Source organism: Crinia signifera, chromosome 5 (assembly GCF_055691185.1).
Source record: "Crinia signifera chromosome 5, ASM5569118v1, whole genome shotgun sequence".
Lineage (NCBI taxonomy): Eukaryota > Metazoa > Chordata > Amphibia > Anura > Myobatrachidae > Crinia > Crinia signifera.
In genome coordinates, this window is record NC_139221.1 from 128358099 (window position 1) to 128379887 (window position 21789).

The window sequence follows — 21789 nt, forward strand, 5'->3', positions numbered from 1 at the left end:
GGTGTGTTGGTGCTGCTGCTGGGGCTTAAACTTGAGCTTGAGCTTGACCTTGAACGCAATATTTTTTATTCGCTGGGGTTGTCTCTCAATGCTGCTGTGTACTCTGTTCTCCTTTCTGCTTAGGGTGAGATCACCCTAGCAAGGAGGACAGTCTAACTGTGTACTTGTAGTACTACTGTCTCCTCTGTGCAGTCTACCTCTGGTGTGCTGTGTTGTAATTGTTTTATTCGCTGGGGCTGTCTCCCTCAGTGCTGCTGTGTAGTCTGTTCTCCTCTCTGCTTAGGGTGGGCTCTCCCTAGCAAGGAGGACAGTCTAAAGGTGGCCATACATCAGAAAGATATTGTACCCAATCATACAATCTCAATTGATTGTAAGATGGATTGTATGCAGATTGTATGCACATCTTATGTACACAATGATACAATCAATCAGCAGATGGATTGTATGACTGATTGTATGATGGATTTTATGCGGATTGTATGCACATCTTTTATACACAATCATGCTGCAGATGGATTGTATGATGGATTGTATGCAGATTGTGTGTCCAAAAACCACCAAGGACTGCCGGGATTTCAAGGGAAATTGTACACAATCATGAGCACAATCGATCTTAAGATCGATCTTTCTGATGTATGGCCAGCTTAACTGTGTACTTGTAGTACTACGGTCTCCTCTGTGCTGGGGCCTACCTCTGGTGCTGTGCTGTAATATTATATATTATATTAATAATTCATTTTTTATATATATATATATCCCATTGTGCTGGTGCACTGACGTGTGCCACTGAGTGCCACTGCCAAGCAGTACCTAATATAATAAAATTAATTATTATAAATTCTGCTGGTGCTCTGCATAAAGCTACTGGTGGTGTGTAACTACCTTTTGTGGTGACCACTGGCAGCGCTACTGCCTACCTACCTAGTAGTTTAGTTTCTCTACCTATTAGGCTGCTATATTATTAATAATACTTAATTAATTTAATTATATATAGTCCACTGGTGCTGCCTGCACTGAATACTGTGAATAGAGGCTGCCAGTATTATTTACTCAGTCCACTGTTGCCACTGGCAGTGTTACTGCCTAAGTGTACCTACCTAGTAGTATAACTACATACTAGGCTGCTATATATAATTTAATAAAAAAATAATACTTGTGCTGCGTGGGACTGTAAAAAATAATTCCATGCTGCTGGTGCACTGACGTGTGCCACTGAGTGCCAAGCAGTACCTAATCATAAAATAAAACAATCAGATCATTAAATTAATTAATAATAATCATATTCACAATCAAGCCAGATAGGGGTCTTTCTTGTTGGATGTTAAAGTGATCGAAACAGTTACACACTTGCAGACAAACTCTGTGCTGCACAAAATGCCCACCGCTCCTTGGCTGTGCATGGTAAACAGTGCACGATCAAGCCAGATAGGGGTCTTTTTGGGGCCTAGTTTTTTTAACCTGCCATCCTGTCTGCCACTGCAGTGCCACTCTTACATGAGCCACGTGTTTGTGCCGCACACTTGTGTGGCTTAGCATAGTTATCCAGCTGCCTCGGTGCAACCATTTGCCCTAAAAACAATGGCCCTTATTCTGATCGGTGCGGCCGGATCCGAATATGCGGCCAGCACCGTGCGTCCTAAACCCCGCCTTCCATACGGATCGCCAACTCCGTCCGTACGCGGTAAGAAGCTGTCCGAACGGACCGCACGTGTATTTCTCATGAATACACCTCCTCCATCTCAGGGAACCTCCCCCATCATTCGATGGTCGCAGAACATCAAATGCAGGGCCGAGTGGTCCGCCAGCTCCCGCAACCTCAGACCACACGGGCATTTCTCCGTGCAAAAGCAGGGATCTCGGCGGGCAGCTGACATCCGGCAATGTCATATGTCCGCCCCCTACACGTGCGTCACGGCCGCATTACCATACGTACGCCCAGCATTTTCATGGGAACGCCCATTAAACGTGGGGTGTAAACATATGGTAATGAGCCCAAACAGCCCTTCACACCCCTCTCCACCCCCTGTTCGTAGTGTACACATTTCATGCGGAATGTGGCCGTGCGTCCGGCTCGCACATGCGCAGAGACGCCTCTGCACATGCGCAGAGACGCCTCTGCACATGCGCAGACACAAAACATCGGCGGCACGAACGCACGCGGATATTACCGCACCAACCAGAATAAGGGCCAATATTATGAGGTGTGAGGTGTTCAGAATAGACTGGAAATGAGTGGAAATTAATGTTATTGAGGTTAATATAGCGTAGGAGCAAAAAACAAAAAAACTAAATTCTGCAATTTTAGCAGTTTTTATGCTTTTTTAACCAAAAAATCAGAACCCAAAACCCAAAAAATTCAAACACAAAACATTTAGGAGGTGTTTTGGCAAAACCCATTAGAACCCAAAGCCTCAAGGTAATCAGAACCCAAAACCCAAAAAGTGGCCGGAGCACATCCCTATTAATTATTATTCAGTTGGGTTCAGTCTACTTCACAGTCTTGCCATCTATTACTTTAAAGCATGGCATCACTGAGCCTCACTAATAAACACATCACTAGTGATTAGATATCAGCACTAGCTTTATTACATGTATCACATTCACTGATGAATGTTCATCTATAACATACAGTATTTTGGCATTTATATTGTGTTTGTTTGGTGTAAAATGCACTCATTCACTATATATACTAAAGAAAAGCTGATTTAAAACTAAGATAATGTCGGGACGGCTTCAAGATGTTCTGTGCTCATCTGCATATTGCATATACACAGAAATGATAATAATATAACATACATATAATGAATAGTACACATTGACCTATATAATTAAATTAGTTATTTTTCAACAAATCCTGACAGAGCCACACTTTTTCCTTTCTAGTAGATAGATAGATAGATAGATAGATAGATAGATAGATAGATAGATAGATAGATAGATAGATAGATAGATAGATAGATAGATTTGTTTCCATAGAGTAGATATGCAAAGTAAATTCTTGGACAAATTTCACAACAAACTGAAATCAGCAGCATTTACATTTGGGGAGTTAAGGAGAGTCCCGCTGCACTATATAAACAAAGGCAGAGAGGGCTTAGATTACATTTCTCTAAACAGGAAAGCCAACTCAGCATCCCGTTTTATAATGCATGGTTTATTAAATCAGTCACAACTCAAGAATCAATTGCCATTATCATTTCTTGTGCATAACTGTTTTGTGCTGGTTGCAACTCACGTTACCATTGGATACAGTTATACAAATTCCCTTCATATTAAGCTTAGTTATAATGGTTTATAATAACAGAAATCATGAATTTAAAATGAAACAATGGCTAAAAATGTCTCCAATAATGTTGTGTTGGGCTTTCATTTATTTATTTATTTATTTGGGGGGGGGGGGGGTTGATTACATATTAGTTTACTTATATATTTTTTTTTTTGAGAACTCATTCTTAGAGGTCCATTTATCAATGCATTTTAGCTATTTAAAACTCATTTAAATAAATATGATATGATAAATGGTGCTCCAGCCAATCAGCTCCCAACTATCATTTTACATAGACATTAAAATTAGGAGATTATCGGCTGTAAAACAATTTATAATTCCCAATGAATTTTAAAGTGCTACAACTTGTTGATAGATTGGTCCCTTAATATTAAACAACATACTCTGCATCCCATTAGTCCACAAGCATCAGGCATTAACAGTAATTTAGTGGCATTGCCTCTAGTTTTTCTTGTCATAATGATTGAGTGGTTGAAATATTTCATAGTTGTGGAGCCACATTTAGTTTTCTCTCTTGATGGCACAGTGGATAGTAACATAGTAACATAGTTTGTCCATTGAGTTCAACCTATTTATAAAATTATACTTAAGTCTCCTTTCTCCAGCATTCCCTGAGCCTGTGGCTAATATTTACTCTACTAGACCTCCCACTATGCATTAGAATTAATGATTGTATCCCCGGATGTCTTTCTCCACTAAAAATAGGTCTAACCCTTTCTTAAATATATTAAGTGAGTCAGCCATCAAAATGTTTTCTGACAAATAATTCCACATCTTAACTGCTGTAACTGTGAAGAACCCTTTCCTTCACTGAGTGTGAAATATCCTCTCCTCCAGCCTTAGTGGATGATCACATGTTCTATGCATAGACCTCACGACATCTGACAGTTCTCTATATTGGCCCTTGATCAATTATTAGACATTTATAATTTCCCCTCTTAATCACCTTTTTTCCAGTGTAAACATTCCTAGCCTGTCTAACCGTTCCTCATAGTCCAACGCCTCTAAACCCATAATCAATTTGGTTGCCCTTCTCCTGTTCCATAATATCTATATTTTAAGGTGAGGTGCACATAACTGGACACTGAATTCTAGGTGGGACATTACTAATGCTTTATATAGGGGTAATATCACTGTGTAATCCCTCGCCTCAATACCTCAATATCTCTGTGTAATCCCTAGCCTCAATACCTCAATATCACTGTGTATTCCCTAGCCTCAATACCTCTTTTTATGTGGCATGGGGATTACACTTACTGAGGATCTGGCCTGGTCCTCACACATTTCTATAGCAATTGGAAAGGCTCAGCAACCCCTTTTTTCTGCAGAGACTATGAGCAGCAGGGTGATCTAGGCCAATACTTTCAATTTCTGTGTAACTGAGTCTGTTGACATGCCATTGTGGTATGGTATGGGAATTCAAAGTGTTCTGATCGTAGATCCCTAGATAGGATAGTTAAGGCCGCAGAAAAAGTAATTGGTCAACCCTTGCATAGGATGGCATATATTTTTGTAAAGAGGGGAAAAGTTAAGCCTAATAAAATAATTTTAGATCCAAGCCATCCTTGTTATTCTCTTTTCTCCCTGTTGCCCTTTGGGAAATGTTATAGGTGCTTAGGTTGCCGTATAAGTTGGCTGCGGAATAGTTATTTTCCCATCTGTTATTTTAAGTTTGAATTTGTAGTGTGTGACTTGTAAGTACTCCTTTCCCTTTTTCTTCTTCCTTGGATCCTAGCCATCCTTGTTATTCTCTTTTCTCCATGTTGCCCACTGGGAAACATTGTAGGTGCTTAGGTAGCCATCAGTGGCGTAACAAGATACTTGTGGGCCCCATTGCAAAAGATTTTAAGGGCCCCTAGTTATCACCTAATGCTGAAAAATGTATACAGCACATGATACTTTGACAGGCAAAGTGGGCCCCACTCAGCTCTGGGCTCCATAGCAGCTGCACCCCCAGCACTTATGGTAGTTATGCCCTTGGTTGCCATACTAGTTGGCTGTGGATTCGTTTTTTCCTTTTTCTTATTGAAGTTTGAATTGGTAGTGTGTGAATTCTGAGCACTTCTTTCCCTTTTTCTTCCTTGGAATATCAGTTATGCATTTTTAATGTTGTAGTGACATTAACAATTATTTGATTTTTTGAATTGATTTGAAGAATCCTGTTTGCTTTTGCTGCTGCTACTTGACAGTGAGTACTACAGCTACGTTTCTTTGCTATTTGTACTACTGTCTACTATAATGTTAAAGGTCAGATAAATTAAGAAATCATTGAATGAACAAGGTTACCTTAATATTAAAGATATGTAAAAAGAGTGCTAAAATGTTAGTGATATATTGAATAAAATTATAAATGTAAACATTATAGATATTAATGAGAGTGGTACCTGTAAAAAAGATTGGTGGTTAGTATAAATGTTAACACCCTTTTGGGGAAAGATTTATATTGTTGTTACCTTAATATCCCCTGGCAGCAAGGCATTCTACATGCAAATGGTCACAAATTCAGACCTATGTGGGACCTATGAAAAAGTATGCAAATGTCCCCGACCATATTCAGTTAGCAATCTGACATTTTCATAAAGTGACTGTATCACATTATTTTGAAAAATGTTTTGAAACACTATATGAAATGAAACTATGGTAAATGATATGGCCAATCATATTTATTTATATGCAGAAAACTGCTTTCTTACTGTATATATATATATATATATATATATATATATATATATATATATATATGTAGGATGATATTGAAGCCTTCACTGTAAACTAGAGCACAAAGTATTGTCTATTACACCACAGTCCTCTCTGGGCACTACGCAGTATTTAATTACTGCTTGCAGAATGTTCATGTGTTTAGGATTGCTGAAGCATGACTCTATGTATACAAATCTAATTATAGATACTTGAAGGTCAGAAGAAGATGGGCTGTATACTAATATTTGCCAGGCCTTAGTAGTAGTTTCAGTAAAAAAGATTATTTTATTATATTTATAATCTAATCTGGTTTTCTTCTGTTTTTTCTCTTTTAAAAACCACTGAACATACAATTTGTTATTACAATGAAGCAAAACAGATATAAAAAAAAACAACAATACAATACAATACATTTTCAATGGAGCTGTAATTGGAGATGCAAAAGATTTTCTATATGAACTGCAGACTTCTTGTCTGTTAATCTGATGACACAGATTACAGGTGGTTTGACAGCCTCAAAAAGTATTTTCTACTACGCTGAATACACCAGGCAGACATTGCAACCTAAATTGACTATAGGGATGAAATTTATTTAGGATAATAAGAGAATCAGAAAGTTAGAGATTTGGTTAGAAATCTCCAGGTTTTTTAAAGCGGCAATCATTTACACTTCAAAATTAAACTGGTGTAAACTGGTGTAAATGATTGCTGCTTTAACGAAAACCTGGAGATTTCTTACCAAATCTCTAACTTTCTGAATCTCTTACCCTATTACATTTCCCCCCCCCCCCCCCCCAGATGGACAAATCCAGAACATAACTCGGTATATTTTACTCTGTTCACCATTTTGAAACATGAATAAGGATCAGAAAAGAATGGAAACATATTGTAGGACCATTTTATGGAGTAATGTCTCCAGGGCCGGGTTAACCACGGGCAACAGGGGGGGTCGCCCCAGGGCCCCCACACATCAGAAGCCCCCACACCGGCACTGCTGCAGGCAGCGAGGTTGGGCAGCGCAGGGCGGGCATGGGGTCCCTGCAGCAGCTGGGCAGTCAGCAGCAGGGTCCCTGCGGTGGATGAAAAGTCAGCGGCGTGGTCCCTGTGGTATATGGGAAGTCAGGAGCGGGGTCCCGGCGGCAAATGGGAACTAGTAGCGCTACTAGTTCCCATCCACCACAGGGACCCTGTCGCTGACTGCCCATCCGCAGCAGGGACCCCGCCGCTGACTGCCCATCCGCAGCAGGGACCCCGCCGCTGACTGTCCATCCACCACAGAGACCCTGCTGCCTCCCCAGCATTGCACGGACCCCGCTGCGGCGCTGCCCGGATCCCCGCTGCTTGGAACCCACGCTGCCCAGGTACCACCTGCCTCTATCGGGGTGGGGGGAGGGGGGGAAATGTTATTGTCCAGGGCCCCCACAGAACTTAATCCATCCCTGAATTTCTCCTCTTTGAGTGCCAAAGTTGCTGTGAGAGATGTGCAAAATATCCACCAAAAATGCCAGCGTCAATCCAACTGTCCTTTTTTGGTGCAATGTTTTATAAAACTTCAATTAATTGAATTGATTCATATTCCTCGACTATGGCCCTGGCATTTTTAACCAATATTTTGCTCTCACAGCAATGTTGGCACTCAAAGGGTTAATAAATATAATTTGTATTTTTGATAATCCTCTTTACATAACTACATAAGGAACTGCTATGCCTTATCGTTGCTTTGTTAATATACATCTTGGCTGGTATTACCCTGTAAGCATTTTTTAATCCCCCATTACACTTACCTCCAGGCACATACCGGTAGTTCATTGATGAAAATTATAGTACGATATAGGGAAATAATGTTCTCTGTGCGGCAAAACATGCCAATATTTTAAATGAATATATTACAATATTATTTAGTGAAAACAAGCCTAATTTATATATAGTTCCCATCTGAACTTCTGGCTGGACTGCATAAAGACTACAATCCAATCCTCATACTATAAGCAATGGCAATTTAGCAGCACAAATGTCTCCTAAAGTTTATTATGTTCTTGTCATACATCTACTATTGTGTTTGAATGTGATACAGAAGTTCTTAGGTCCCAGGGCTCTAGCAACCATACAAAACACCCATAATATAATCCATCACTAACTTTAGCTCATAATGCTGCTAATAAAGGATTATCATCTCTTTCCCTATTATCCATAACTGGCCATGTTTTCATGATCTCCATTTTTGTTGTGTGAAACGATGCACAATTATTGCACAAGTTATATTAATAGACATGCGCATGATTAGGGATATCCACAAAACAATTCTTGTTGAGAGTAGCGGAAAAAAGGTTGAGACTGAAGGAAAAACATTTGGCTATTTATATAAAGTGCTATGGGGTTTATTTACTAAGATGGGAGTTCTAATGAACATGGTATGTTGCTACGGGCAACCATTTCTATCATCTTCTAGGAGGTGCAAATAAAGGAAAAAGTAGTCTGATCCCATTTTCAATAGTACTCCCATCTTAGTAAATAAACCACTATGAATAAACAGGATTGGTTTGAAATCCCGGCGGTCGGAATCCCGGTGGTCAAAATCCCGACGTCGGAATCCTGCCCTCCGAAATCCCGACAAGAGGGGGGCGTGGATCACCCCCCCTTACGGGCTTGCTGCGCTCGCCACGCAGCGGGCCTGGTGCCTCACTACGCCCAGCACACTAATTTATTCTCTCTCTATGGGTGTCATGGACACCCACAGTGGGACAAAGTGCCGAGATTTCGACCGCCGGGATTCCGGTGTCGGGATTTTGACCGCCGGGTATCCGATCGCCAGGATTTCAACTGCATCCCGAATAAACCCCTATGACTGCATATATTAGTTATTGGGTTTAAGTAATACTATTTTATTTAAATTTGATAAAAAAAAATTTCTAATACTTTGTCATAGATTAGGACAGGTGATAAACAATATTTATTTATTACAGTTTCTTATATAGCACAGCATATTCCGTTGCGCTTTACAATTGGAATATTGTATTATAATTAAGCAGTAGCTGGTTGTGACCGCAGGTCTAATATTTTTGTTGTAAGCAAAGCATTTAGGGTACACAATTTAATAAATTCAGCACAAACATGTTAATCACTATATGAATAAATTAGGAGATTCATTTATTTTTATGTTATGTCCCTAATTTGTCATTTATATTTTACAGTGTGTTCTAAATCAAATGGCAGAAAGTCTGCTTGGTAATCATTTTTTTACTATGACATCAGCATACTGCTGCTTATAGTTTTCTGTATTTTAATATCGGCAAGTTTGTTTGTTACCTTCATCATTACTCACCCTCTGCTTTCTCTCGATTTACATTTATTTTTCAAACATTGTGCTGTCATGAATCCACTTATTTTCAGGTTTACGTTTGCAGCAAACCAAAATGAATTAGGAAGTGTCGAAATAAAGAAATTAGTGGGAACATAAAAAAATCTAAAGATTTCAGCTAATTATAGGCATCTATGGATAGAATTTTTTATTTAGAATTTTATTTACTTATTGAATTCATCGCAGTAGAGATTGTGTAAAGGTGCCCATACACGTTACAATTATTGTATACAATATCGCATCTCATCGCATCTTGGGTTTGCGGTAAGATGAGATGAGATCTAGTACAAAAAGTATGTGCTGCACTTTTTGTACTAGATCTCATTTCATCTCGTCCCAAAACCGAGATGCGATGATATGCGATATTGTATATAATATTGTATACAATAATTGTAACGTGTTTGGGCACCTTTAGACCTGAGAGCTTCTCTTTCAAAGATCTATTCTTAGCAAAACTTATTTTTATATATATATATATATATATATATATATATATATATATATATATATATATATATATATATATAAATAATGGGAATAAGAGAATACTACATACAAAGGAGTAAGTTTTGCAGAAGCAAGAAGTGTGTATTTATAGTAGAAACTATCTTGCATTTTTTTCTTGGGCCTGCTATAAATTAAAATACAGTTTTAAAAGTTTGCTCCGACCACAGTGCTGTGTTTACATTCTTCCCAAGCAAGCCTGCGTACTAGTCATTTATATCCTAAACACTGGGACGTAATTTGTTTATGTAAAAGAAAGAATGACAGGTTTTCTGAGTGCAAAAATGTGACTTGGCAAATCGAGCATCTAAAACGTGATAGCACACTGCCCTCTAGTGCATGTCCAGGTAGCTAAAATACTTTTAAGTAGGGATTAAATAAGGAAGTTCTAGACTATTTTAAGGGCTGTAGCAGGTTTTAGCATATTATTTTTCAAATATTATGTAACCTATTTAGTAATAAACTGCTACATTACCTAATACTTATTAAAAGCTAAAATAATGGAGATGAATGGGGGTGCTGGAGATGACAGAAGTAGTTTCCTGGGTTTGATTGTAATTAGAGATGTGCACCGGCCACTTTTCGGGTTTTGGGTTTTGGGTTCTGATTACCTTGAGGTTTTGGGTTCTAATGGGTTTTGGCAAAACACCTCCTAAGTGTTTTGTGTTTGGATTTATTTGGGTTTTGGGTTCTGATTTTTTTGTTAAAAAAGCCTAAAAACAGCAAAAATTGCAGAATTTGGTGTTTTTTTTGCTCCTACGCTATATTGACCTCAATAACATTCATTTACACTCATTTCCAGTGTATTCTGAACACCTCACACCTCACAATATTGTTTTTATTGCCAAAGTTTGCACTGAGGTAGCTGGATAACTATGCTAAGCCACACAAGTGTGCGGCACAAACACGTGGCTCATGTAAGAGTGGCACTGCAGCGGCAGACATGATGGCAGTCAGTGGCGGAACTCCCGGAGGCAATGGAGTCATCTGCCGCCGGGCGCCAGGCTTACAGGGGGCACAGGCTCCATTGCCTCCCGATGTTCCGCTCCGCTAATTAGTGCTTCATTCAGCAGTGAACAGCCCGGCGGTATGCACTATACTTATGCAGCACCAGATGTATCCCCCCCACCCCTCTGTTCCATTGTGTGTAGTGGCTGCGGCGACCCCCCTCCCTCCCTGTCACCTGGCTGCTCACTGCTCTGCGGACGTTTGTCGCCTGACATCCGCCCTTAGCCTGAGCAGTGAGCAAGCCAGCGGCCAGCCCACAGTGTCAGTGGTGTCGAGGAGCCAGAAGTCGTGCGGGAGACTGAAGCAGGCAGCTGTCAACCAAGCCGGGCGGGAGTCTGCAGCGGCAGCCTGTGAGGGGTGAGGGGGTGAGCGGCGGATGGATTGGGGGGGGGGGGGGGCAGGGTGCCATCTGCCCCCCGGACCAATGCAACTGTGGCTGCGGGGACAGGGTTAAGGAGAGCTGCCGGGACAGGAAGAACTGTAGTTTTGTTTTATGTACCATGCTCTGAATGGAGAGCTGCTCCAGTAAAAAAAAGATTCTGGGGTTTGGTGCTAGGAGCGCTAGAGCCGGAGGCAGGAAGAACTGTGGCTGGGGTACCTCAGTGAAATACCAGGAGGTAGGGTGGGGTGAGACATCAACAGCGCTTACAGCTGGGTTGTAGTTACGGTGGTCGGCCTGCCCTGTGCGCTTCGCGCTGAAAGGTAGTCAGTTTGTCTTTGTACACATCAGGTGGTAAGCTGGCTTCCCTGAGCCTGGCCCCACCCACCACACTGTGGGCTGCTCGTATCCTCAGCCCTGCTCTTCCTGGTTTAGCACCTCTACCTGCTCTATGCTGTCTCCCCTATCACAATGCCAGGTGGCTCCCTCCCTGCTTTTCACTTCAGAAGCAGACACCACAAGAAAGACAATTGGGTGAGTGCATATTGGGTGTAATATTGAGGGAGGGGCTGTTTATAATGCACTGGATGCATTATGTCTGAGGGGGGGGATGTGTATAATGTCCTGTGAGTAACTTGGGGAGGGGGGCTGTGTATAATGTACTGGGGGAGGGGGCTGTGTATAATGTACTAGTTGTAATTTGAGGTTGGCATTCGCACAGGTTGGGCAACTACGCTTAGTGCGAGCGGGTGCGGCAAATTGATTACTCGCTAGCCCATTCGCATGCAGCAGTGTGGACGGGGTCACGGACATGGGTTGCGCCCATAGGAACACCCAGCATTTCATGGGTGTTCCCATGGAAGCGCATGAAAATGCACCAGGTATGCGGGTGCCATACAAGAGACTGACTTACATCTGCAAGCACTTGAGAAATCATTCAATGGTCGGTGACCATTGAATGACTTCTGCCCCGCATGCAATCTGCGAATGGATGTTTATGCAAAACAGCCATTCACATGCGCGTGGGGAGATTTGTGATATGTGCGGCGGGCGGGTCAATCAGAATGAGGGCCATAATGTAATATATGCTTGATTCAGTCAATGGCATTTAGGGGACATTTTTTATAATAAATATAAGACAATAGTAGCCACAGAACAAAGTCCACTGAGTGCCATTGACTGGAATATATATATATAATTTGTGATGCTCGGCACTCTGGTTGATGATAGTGGAGTAATGTAGGTACTTTGCCAGGTGCCCTCTCCCAAAAATTTGGACATGTCCGGGTTGGCGGGCAGCACTCTTGGACCTTCAAAGCATGTGGGGTGTGTCACAGCCAAGTTGTAATAGTTGTATCACAACTTGGCTGTGAGGGCTATTGCTTGACACACCCTACATGCTTTGAAGGTCCGAGAGTGCCGCCCGCCAACCCGCACACATAGATATATATATCTAAGGGTTGGGGGGGGGGGGGGGCACAAGCATTCATCTTGCCTCCGGGCACCTGGGACGAACTTACGCCACTGATGGCAGTTTAAAAAAATAGGCTCATAAAAGATACCTATCTGGCTTGATCATGCACTGTTTACCATGTGCAGCCAAGGAGCGGTGGGCATTTTGTGCAGCACAGAGTTTGTCTGCAAGTGTGTAACTGTTTCGATCACTTTAACATCCAACAAGACCCCTATCTGGCTTGATTGTGTGATAATGTAATCTGATTGTTTAATTTTGTGATTATTATTCATTTATTATTACCAGTCGTCTCTTAAATCATTGCCTAATGGGTGTAGGGGAGTGGGCTAATCAATTTTAAGGTGGCAGATGGAAGATGTAATGTAATGTAAACCATCACTAGCATTGGTTGCAGCAGTGGCAGTAACTGATGGACCCGGCTGTGCAGATAAGAAGGATGCTGACAGCGATGATGTCAAATGGAAAGCCAGAAAACTGTTGCTCCATGCAGCGCTGGAAAACTTCGCTGCCCGTGGTGATGCCATAGGGCATGCGTAACCATCACTAGCATTGGTTGCAGCAGTGGGAGTAACTGATGGACCCGGCTGTGCAGATAAGGAGGATGCTGACAGCGATGATGTCAAAGGGAGAGCCAGCGAACTGTTGCTCCATGCAGCGCTGGAAAACTTCGCTGCCCGTGGTGATGCCATAGGGCATGCGTAGGAAGACGTAGCACCCAATAGGGGTCATGAAGGCAGTAAGCATGGAAGAGGCTCTGTCCAGAGGGATCTGCCAAAACCCACACTTGGCATTCAGGGTGCTAAAGACCGTTGCACCTGGCATGTCAGTGATCACCTGCTCGATGGTGCAGAGTGTGTATCTGTTTTGGTCAGTTTAATATTTCATAAGACCCCTATCTGTCTTGATTGTGATTATGATTATTTATAATTAATTTCATCTGATTTTTAATTTGGTGATTCATTTATTATTTATTATTACCATTCGTCTCGTCAATCATTGCCTAATGGGTGGAGTGGAGGGGGCTAATCAATGACTAGGTGGCAGCTGGAAGAGTTCTATCTGGCTGCGACTTCTGTAACTCTATTGATCGCTAGGGTGGATTCAGGTGATCTGGCTCGCTAGGCGGGTGTTCCCTTTGCTCACTGCTTCACATGCGTCCCTCGTGAAGCTGTGCGCTCTGTCAAGGAGGATGTCCTTTGCCGTTAGAGAAGTACTGATCTTCTCTCAAGGTGTTACGACTCGTAGCTGCACTCCCCTGCTACAACCTCAAAACAAGCACCAAGACCCCTATCTGGCTTGATTGTGCACTGTTTACACAGTGCAGCCGAGGAGCAGTGGGCGATTGGTGCAGCAATCAATTACTCTCATTAGTGGAATGCAATCAGTTGTATGCATTTAAAAGACAAGTCCCTCATACAAATGACTCTCAGCAGTGGGCACCAGACCAGACAGGTAGATGAAGCAGTACTAGACACCACACGGTAGATACTGCAGTACTAGGCACAAGACCGGTAGATAAGGCAGTACTAGGAAGTACTAGGCACCAGATGGTAGATATGGTAGTACTAGCCAGTGGGCACTAGACCAGACAGGTAGATGAGGCAGTATTAGTTGTGTGTGTATCTGTTTTGGTCAGTTTAATATTTAAAAAGACCCCTATCTGGCTTGATTGTGATTATGATTGATTGATTATTAAGTAATTTAATGATGTGATTGATTCATGGTCGAAACCCCGTTTAACAACTTTCCTAATCCTGACCCTGATGTGCAGTTTGTCTCTGTGCTGAAAGATCCCAATCTCAAATGGCAGACTGAACAACCTGTGGATAGCCATATTTCAAAAAATGTGAATGGGCTTGTGTGGCAGCCCACTACAGGATACCCCCTGTGCCCCTGGAGTGCCCCCAAAGAAGTTTAATTGCAGCCAATGCTGCTCAGAGGAAAACTGCAGGGATGTGAGGGGTTAAACAGCCCCAGCTCAGTCCACGTGCAGGGAGCCTGACACCCCCCTGATTGGCTGCCCAGGGAGTGTGGCAGTCCACCCCTGGTGTACTCTTGTGCCCCCAAAGAGATTTTAATTGCAGCCAATGCTGCTCAGAGGAAAACCTCCTTTGCTTGTGGAAGCTGCAGGTCTGTGAGGGGTTAACAGACTCAGCTAGTGTCCTAGTGTCCCAGCTCCCCTGCACATGAGACAGGAAGCTGGGAGGTCAGAGGTGATCCCAGCAGCAGTGTGTGAGAGAGAGAGAAAGTGTGCAGAGGGGAGAAGAGCTTGTATCCTGAGCCAGGAAGCATGCAGACAGAGATGCTGTGCAGAGAGAAGCACACATCTGAGACCAGGCACTGGGAGCAAGGACCCAGCAGTTAATGACAGCCAGCACTGCTGACCAGAAGAAGGGGTGAGCAGCATGTGAAGGGAGATAGAACCCAGTAGGAGTGACTGCAGAGACCTACAGCACGGAACTAGGCAGAGAGGGACATTGCCGCCCATCTGGGAGTCACCCAGAGGACCACACAGCATCCAAGACAGGCAGTGGCCAGCCAGGAGTCGTGACCAGCAGGAGCTGGCAACTGCAGCTGATTGTTCAGGTACTGGGGTGTTGGATACCCCCACTAACAGGACTGCCTGTTTGCCTCTGATACAGGAGATTGCCCTAAGGGATGGGAATCTGCCTGCCCCTCTTAGAGAGGATTTTTGATCACTTTTGTTATACATAAAAGTAGTGTGCACACTAAGTTATGGCCTAATTACCTTGTGAGGATTTCCTTCGCGGGACCATTATTCAAATTCAGGAACTGTGTTGTTTTGCACCAGGGACTACCGCGCAGTGTATATAGGGTGCATAGCGCCACTTGGCGGACATGTTGTGACGTAATATTATTCTGTCATATTGTTATTGTTGTGATGTAATTTATTGCGTAATCGTTCTCTCGTTAATCTGATCATTGATTAGTTATAGCTTTAATTACTGAATGATATAAAGTGACTGTTTTGCATAAGTACGTGAGTGTATTGCAGCAACCCATTTACATATCTCCTTTAAATAAATATTTGTTGCTGCTAGCCGTAGTAGCCTTGTCTTTTGTGGGTTCTCCTTGGGTTGTGTCATTCCCTGCCACAGGTTCTCCGGAAGAAGCCGTGAGGAATCCAGAAGCTGCCGCCGTAATCAGCTCCAGATTCAGGTACCATCTTACACCACACCGTTACAGGGGCACTGTCACAGGAGCGCAAAAGGAGAGGTCAGAGGTGAAATGAAACTGTGCAGCGTGACGGAGGAGGGTTTGCAGCAGCGTGAGAGAGGATGACGCGTGCTTAGAGAGAGAAGACAGGCTGGGCACCCTAAAGATCCACAGAGAGGAGAGCAGCAGAGTGCGCAGCCTGGAAGCGTGCAGAAGTGAGACCCGCTAGAGAGGAGAGAGCCGGGCAGCGTTACCGTGCAGGAGACCCGGCGGTGATGGACAGCAGCGCACACAGAGAGAGCCAGCAGCCAGCATCATGAGGAAGGCAAGAGGGAGGCCCTGCAGAGTGCCAGCCGTGACACCAGGGAGACGCTACCGGCCGGAGCCGGCAAAAGCAGCAGAGTACAAGGGTGCCCTACCCCCACTCAGCCTGTACCCTTCCTGCCCCAGCCCTGACTCCCCCAAGTCAGGGAGATCACATTCTCACCCATGAAGATGGTGATGGTGACACAATTTTAAAAGAGGACAGAGAACAATCTCATGCACATGAGACCACTGTGCTTGATACAAGACAGACCAGAGTCCACCAAAAGGTGTCGGCTAGTACAGCATCCCTAAAAGTCTCAAGGCTCCAAAAAAAATTAGGCAGTGAGCCCCTGACCAGACAGGTACAGCAGTATTAGGCAGTGAGCCCCAGATCAGACAGGTAGATACTGCAGTATTAGGCAGTGAGCCCCAGACCAGACGGTAGATATGGCAGTACTAGGCACCAGACAGGTAGATAAGACAGTAGTACTAGGCACAAGACAGGTAGATACGTCAGCAATACTAGTATTGTGCACCAGCAGAATTTATAATAATTAATTTTCTTATTAGGTACTGCTTGGCCGTAGCACTCAGTGGCAGACGTCAGTGCACAAGCAGCATGGAATTCTTTTTTACAGTCCCACACAGCACAAGTATTATTTTTGTTTTTATCAAATTAGATATAGCAGCTGTGTGGTTGGAGGAATATGGCCGACGTGTCGCTGGATGAACTGATCAGGAAACGGGGAATGTCCGTGGGCACCGGGATGTACCGCAGGGTCAGTAACAGGGGATGTATAGGAAACGTGAGATCCAGACTCCAACCATCTGTGAACAATTGTCCACTTGCCACCAGTTTTCAGAGAACATTTGATGCTCGTCAGAAAATTGGTGTGACTGATGCACGCCAAAAACTAGGGATAAAAGATGCCCGTGAAAAGTTGGTGGCCAAAGATGCTCGCTTCCGCATAAGGGGTAAAGTGCAGGACGCCCGTGAAATGCTGAATTCGAGAAAGCAACAGATCATGGCAGGAGACAAGCCTATCAAAGTGATGGACGCTCGTGAAAAGATTACTTTAAGAGGAGTGCTCCAACAGTAGCTGCTAAATCACCTATGGCACAAGGTTCATCGGCAATAAACCTCACAAAAACCATCCAGATTCCACAACACAAGACCATTTCAGGTCTGAATAACTCTGTCAAGGGAATGCGAATAAATGTGGTCAACCACCAGCCTGTTAAACAGGTCTCATCTCAGGATGATGACTATGATGATGATGATGAGATGGAACTTGCTCCCATCCCTTCCAAACAGATGAAATTCACAGCTGCAAATACTTTACAGAAAAGACCAGGAACATTGGGCAACCAATTTTCACTTGGCCAAACATTACCTTTCACTAAAGTTGTACAGAATGATACGTACACTGCTCCCAGTGCTACACCGCCTGCCCCAACAGTACCTTTACTACGGACTAAAACGCTGACCAATATGTCACGTACTCTTGTTACAAAGGAGGCCCTACCAGCCGTACCACCTCCAACAGAGTCTGTTTTCAGCCCCCTAGAAGGAACGAAAATGACGGTAAATAATTGCAAAATATTGCGCTCAAGGTCAAGCTCAAGTTTAAGCCCCAGCAGCAGCACCAACACACCCTCTCCCAACCCACTACTTGACTGGAGTGAAGATGGCGGGCGCGTCAGCCGCTTATAAAGCCTCGCGAAATCCGGCGCCAGGAGATGATGTTCTTATCACGCGGACGGACCCGAGTCAGGTGGGAATCTCCGAGCGCTGCTCGGAATCGGGCTCGGAATGATGACGTCCGTGGGGGCTCGGATCTCTGAAATCCGAGCCCGCACATCTCTAGCAGTAACTGATGGACCCGGCTGTGCAGATAAGGAGGATGCTGACAGCGATGATGTCAAATGGAAAGCCAGCGAACTGTTGCTCCATGCAGCGCTGGAAAACTTTTCTGCCCGTGGTGATGCCATAGGGCATGCGTAACCATCACTAGCATTGGTTGCAGCAGTGGCAGTAACTGATGGACCCGGCTGTGCAGATAAGGAGGATTAAAAAAGGAGGATAAAAAAAATTTAGCCTCCCAAAAAGAAGTGTAATTGCAGCCGCCCAAAAAGAAATGTAATTGCAGGCGCCCCCAAAGAAGTGTAATTGCAGCCGCCCAAAAAGAAGTGTAATTGCAGCCTTCCTGCCCCAGCCCTGACTCCCCAGGTCAGGGAGATCACATTCTCACCCATGAAGATGGTGATGGTGACACAAATCCAAAAGAGGACAGAGAACAATCTCTTGCACACGAGACCACTGTGCTAGATACAAGACAGACCAGAGTCCACCTAAAGGTGTCGGCTAGTACAGCATCCCGAAAAGTTTCAAGGCTCCAAAAAAAAAGACTGCAGTGGCAGACTCCCAAATTAATGCAGGGTGAGAGCTGCAACCAGCAGTGGGCGATTGGTGCAGCAATCAAGTGGAATGCAAACAGTTGTATGCATTTAAAAGACAAGTCCCTCATACGAATGACTCTCAGCAGTGGGCACCAGACCAGACAGGTAGATGAGGCAGTACTAGTTGTGTGTGTATCTGTTTTGGTCAGTTTAATATTTAACAAGACCCCTATCTGGCTTGATTCTGGTTATGATTGATTGATTATTAATTAATTTTTTGATGTGATTGATTCATGGTCGAAACCCCGTTTAACAACCTGGCTGATCCTGACCCTGATGTGCAGTTGGTCTCTGTGATAAAAGATCCCAATCTCAAATGGCAGGCTGAACAATCTGTGGATAGCCATATTTAAAAAAAATGTGTGGCAGCCCACTACAGGATACCCCCTGTGCCCCTGTGCCCCCCAAAGAAGTGTAATTGCAGCGGCCCCCAAAGAAGTTTAATTGCCTCTCAGCAGTGGGCACCAGACCAGACAGGTAGATGAGGCAGTACTAGTTGTGTGTGTATCTGTTTTGGTCAGTTTAATATTTAACAAGACCCCTATCTGGCTTGATTCTGGTTATGATTGATTGATTGATTATTAATTAATTTTATGATGTGATTGATTCATGGTCGAAACCCCGTTTAACAACCTGGCTGATCCTGACCCTGATGTGCAGTTGGTCTCTGTGCTGAAAGATCCATATTTAAAAAAATGTGTGGCAGCCCACTACAGGATACCCCGAGTGCCCCTGTGCCCCAAAGAAGTTTAATTGCAGCCGCCCCCAAAGAAGTTTAAATGCAGCCTCCCCCAAAAAAGTTTAGCCGCCCAAAAAGATGTGTAATTGTACCCAACTGGTCATCAAAAAGAAACCAATCTTTATTGTGAAAACAAGGTATCAAGTGGCAAAGAAAAGGAAGCCAGTGATGAGAATTTTGTGAGCTGTGAAAGTATTATCAAGGAAACATAACTTTACTTAAGTTTTGAGGAAAGGCTTTATCGGACCATTTCATGAATAAAGAACAGTTGATGAAGAAATTAAAGAAGTATTCATCGTTCTTGTCATTAAATAAAAAGGAGAGAGATGCGAAGGTCAAATCATTACAAAGGTTATCTGATGAGGAAAAAGCAGTTCTCTCTAAAAGGCTATGCACATATGACAAATACTACAAAATGTTTGCAAATCAATTAAAAATTGAAAAGGGGGGCCAGAAGGTTTGTACAGCTTTATCTCCTAAAAAATTTCCAACAACTTGTTCCGAAGCAACTGTGTCTGTTAGTAGGTCAGCCTGTACAACTAACGGAAAAGAAAGTGACTATCTTCAAAACAAAAGGATTTTTGCCGCTTCAGAAACTGATCGTGCTCAAGGTGAAGGCAGTCAGTGTACACCTCAGAATGCTAACCAAATACACAAAGTCCATGCAAAGATAAAGGATATTGTAAAATAAAATTGCACTGACAAGTCTTCAACTTACAAAAACCAAGCTATGTATAAAACTGCAGTAACTGGAAAACTAAAAAAAACTTTAGCCGCCCACAAAGAACTTTAATTGCAGCCGCCCAGGCTTGATCCTGATTATGATTGATTGATTATGATAGATTGATTGATTATGATTGATTGATTATGATTATGATTGATTGATTATTAATTATGATGTGCCTGATCCTGACCCTGATGTGCATTAAAAATGACTGTCAGCAGTGGGCACCAGACCAGACAGGTAAAAAAAAGTTTAGCCGCCCAAAAAGAAGTGTAATTGAGCCTTCCGGCAACAGCCCTGACTCCTCCAGGTCAGGGAGATCACATTCTCACCCATGAAGGTGCAGCAATGAGGTGGAATGCAAACAGCTATATGCATTTGAAAGACAATACCCTCATTAAAAATGACTGTCAGCAGTGGGCACCAGACCAGACAGGTAAAAAAAAGTTTAGCCGCCCAAAAAGAAGTGTAATTGAGCCTTCCGGCAACAGCCCTGACTCCTCCAGGTCAGGGAGATCACATTCTCACCCATGAAGGTGCAGCAATGAGGTGGAATGCAAACAGCTATATGCATTTGAAAGACAATACCCTCATTAAAAATGACTGTCAGCAGTGGGCACCAGACCAGACAGGTAAAAAAAAGTGTAGCCGCCCAAAAAGAAGTGTAATTGAGCCTTCCGGCAACAGCCCTGACTCCTCCAGGTCAGGGAGATCACATTCTCACCCATGAAGGTGCAGCAATGAGGTGGAATGCAAACAGCTATATGCATTTGAAAGACAATACCCTCATTAAAAATGACTGTCAGCAGTGGGCACCAGACCAGACAGGTAAAAAAAAGTGTAGCCGCCCAAAAAGAAGTGTAATTGAGCCTTCCGGCAACAGCCCTGACTCCTCCAGGTCAGGGAGATCACATTCTCACCCATGAAGGTGCAGCAATGAGGTGGAATGCAAACAGCTATATGCATTTGAAAGACAATACCCTCATTAAAAATGACTCTCAGCAGTGGGCACCAGACCAGACAGGTAAAAAAAAGTGTAGCCGCCCAAATAGAAGTGTAATTGAGCCTTCCTGCAACAGCCCTGAGTCCTCCAGGTCAGGGAGATCACATTCTCACCCATGAAGGTGCAGCAATGAGGTGGAATGCAAACAGCTATATGCATTTGAAAGACAATACCCTCATTAAAAATGACTGTCAGCAGTGGGCACCAGACCAGACAGGTAAAAAAAAGTGTAGCCGCCCAAAAAGAAGTGTAATTGAGCCTTCCGGCAACAGCCCTGACTCCTCCAGGTCAGGGAGATCACATTCTCACCCATGAAGGTGCAGCAATGAGGTGGAATGCAAACAGCTATATGCATTTGAAAGACAATACCCTCATTAAAAATGACTCTCAGCAGTGGGCACCAGACCAGACAGGTAAAAAAAAGTGTAGCCGCCCAAATAGAAGTGTAATTGAGCCTTCCTGCAACAGCCCTGAGTCCCCCAGGTCAGGGAGATCACATTCTCACCCATGAAGGTGCAGCAATGAGGTGGAATGCAAACAGCTATATGCATTTGAAAGACAATACCCTCATTAAAAATGACTCTCAGCAGTGGGCACCAGACCAGACAGGTAAAAAAAAGTGTAGCCGCCCAAATAGAAGTGTAATTGAGCCTTCCTGCAACAGCCCTGAG

At 43.5% G+C, this 21789-nt stretch overlaps 1 pseudogene; it reads left to right on the forward strand.

Annotated features, from left to right (window-relative positions):
- Window positions 1–16899: 16899 nt before the first annotated feature.
- Window positions 16900–17906, forward strand: LOC146005735 (polymerase delta-interacting protein 3 pseudogene; annotated as a pseudogene).
- Window positions 17907–21789: the final 3883 nt, after the last annotated feature.